Genomic DNA, 3,204 nt, shown 5'->3' on the forward strand with positions numbered 1-3,204 from the left:
TTTTTCCACTCATGGCTTTTACTTGAGCTTTCTCACAATGCCTTTTCTCACAAGAAATTACAGAAAGATAAACTTAGAAAAGTACATTACAATCAGTAAAACATGAAGGAGATTGACTTCATCAACAGCCTCTGTGATATGCGAAAAACCAGATTAGCAAGCCTCTGATTCAGTTCTTCATACTGGCGGAATGCACCTTTGATTAGGTTACACTGTCCAGTTAGTTGAACTTCTTCAAAGAGCTCTCTCAGAACAATAACCTCTATTCACTGGTTTTCTCTCCTTGTTCTCTGAGTGAACAACAAGCTTCTACTTATCTCCTTGCATGTTGCTTGGTTCTTCTTCCAAGGTCAACACCTTGAGCCTGGAGCTTCACCAAGCCACAGATTTACTTTTTCACCTTAATCCTCAGAGAAGAAACTTTCCCTCTGACTTCCTCATTTTGACCGAAAGCCACAAAACAGTAACCATGAAAATCTTCTCATGGTCAACCAAATCTGAACCATAGAAATGCAACTTGGTCTCCAAGAATCTCTTGTGACCGTGGATTTGTAGCAGTGAAGAACAGATATCAACTTTCCCTTGAATGCCATTTTCGGATAGTGCAGAAAGTTGGGAAGAGGGGATGAAGATCTGATGCATGCAAGATGAGATGGATTACCTTTATCCTAAGCTTGATTTGGATTAGATTTTCTGCTTTAGCTTCTCTGCTTCAAGCTTAGTTTTTCTCTTTCTTGCTTCTTTGGTTACTGACTTATGGAGGAAGCTTTTCTTCTCTTTCTTACTTTTTGTGAAGTTGATTTGACTTGGTCAGAGAGTAGAAGAACGTTGCACTTCAAGAGGGAGAAGACTTCAATCTTACAAAAGAAGTCTTGTGAGATGGATACGGGTTTGGATTGAATTTCCATAAAGCAACCCGGTTGGCCCATCAGATCCTTTGGCTTTGTTTCTTTTGGGCTGAGCTTGATTATTTTTCCATCAGCCTTGTTATATTTTTATTATACCATTTGGGCTGCTTAAAAATGAATTTGGCCTGCAACACAAAATAAATAATTAGCAACATATACTTATTAATTTGAACAACTCTAATTATTTATTTTGCCAAAAATAATGTTTGTCATCACTAATTAATTTAGTTAATTTTTTAACTCAACACATTGTTATTTATTTAACTCAGTTTGGATATTCTTTTTTTTTTTTTACTTTTTCTCTACATTTTTCATGCATATATAGCGTGGTTGGAATTTGTTATGAAGAAAGATCGCAGCGGTGGTAGTGCGACGGCGGTGATAGTGCGACGGCAATGGCAGTGGTGGAGCAAAGGATGGTTCTTCATAGAGCGCAACAGGTGAAGAAGAATAGACATGGACCAAGGTCGCGAAGCTCAGAGTATCGCGGCGTCACCATCTATCGAAGGATCGGACGATGTGAATCGCATATTTGGTTAGCAATCAATAATATAAACTTCCTTTTCTTTTTGTTTCAGGAGAACTCTTTCTTACGGCCACTTGGCTATCTTGAACAAGAGCATAGAAATAATTATAATTAACTATTAGTAATTGACATTAATGAAAAAAGCTAGTGTGTATATATGTTAATAATTGGTTAATTACCTCTCTTGCTTTTGTGATATCCCGCTAAGGTATTTCTTCCTTCTTCTTGTTCTTACTTCTGTTTTTGGCTGATGCTACTACTTTTGGTGGTGTTGCTTCTCTGTCTTTGACTGATCCTCCTTCATATGATTTTTTTTATGTGGTTTCGGTAGGTTTTGCAATAGTGAATTGCCTAGTAATATTAGTGTTTCCATTAAGGGCGTTACTTTCCATCTTCATAAGGTATACTATAAATAGCTTCCTTTAATAATTGTTATTCTTTCTATTACTTTGTGCTTTAAGCTCCAGTATAAGGTGTTCAATCTGCTACTTCTATGCAATTAATTGCTTAGATGCTATTGGTTTAGAATTTTATTTTGATAAATGAGAGTTTAGCAACCTTCTATAATTAAAAGTATAATAAGACTCATTGATACTTGCTATTCATCATGCTGTACAAACTCCAACATATGCTTACCTTTTTTTTGTGTATACTTCCGTTCAGGGTGCGGTTTCACTATGGCCATCCAGATGTATTTGACAGATCACTTTTTATGTAATTAGATGATATTAAAATATTGAAATTGTTGTTTTATTTTATTTAAAAAAAATAGTAATAATTATGTAGAACAATACTATATGTAATTATGTTTGGAACTATTGACATTGAAAATTTTTTTATATATAGAGTTATGTCTTATATTGAGGAATTGTATTATAAAATATTTAGTTTTTAAATTTTGATATTAAAAAATAAATTTCTAATTTGAAAATATGTAAATGAGATGAGATTAATGAATGATTTGAAATTAAAAATAAATAAATAATTACAGGATTTGTGGAGATTTAAAAATCTCACAAAATAGTTAATTTTTGTTAAATTAAAAAATTAATTTGTGGAGGTTTTAAACTACCACAAAAGTGATTTAAAACTGCCACAAAAGTCTAATATAAAATTCCCACTAAATATATACAAAACCTCCACTGAATAGATTGTGGAGTTTTTTAAAAACTCCCACAAAAGACTTCGTGGTACCTCAAATTTTGGAGGTTTTAAAAACCTCCACAAACCATTTGGTGGGGGTTATAAACCTCCACAAATAAGAAAAAAAACTGCCACAAATAAACAAAAATTTTGTAGTGTCAATTAAATGTGAAACTACTCCAAAAAAAAAGGTGGTCATCAAACTCTACTATAAATACACTGACACTCGCTCAGGTATACACGTTCTATTATAATAAAACCCTGCTTAAAATCCTTGCTAACTTAAGCATCGAAATTTTTTGCAGATACCACCTCTCACCTTCTCACGAGAAACTTGGACGGCGACACTTCAGGACAAGAACAAGTCGAATGCTGCTTCACATAAGGAGTCTAAACCTTACATTCAAAGTCAAATCAACGTTTCAACTTTCAAGTAACCCCATAACAAGTATAATAATATAAAATTGTAACTTACAAGTTTCAAATTTTTAAAAATATAATGATTAAAAAAATTATGTGTATGTAAGGCATTTTTTACTTAATTTCTAAAAGATTTTGTTAATTTCACTGTTTTAATTTTTATTCACATATTTTAAAAATTATTAAAAAAATTATTGTATATTATTA

Source organism: Arachis ipaensis, chromosome B03, assembly GCF_000816755.2.
Source record: "Arachis ipaensis cultivar K30076 chromosome B03, Araip1.1, whole genome shotgun sequence".
In the NCBI taxonomy this organism is placed as follows: domain Eukaryota; kingdom Viridiplantae; phylum Streptophyta; class Magnoliopsida; order Fabales; family Fabaceae; genus Arachis; species Arachis ipaensis.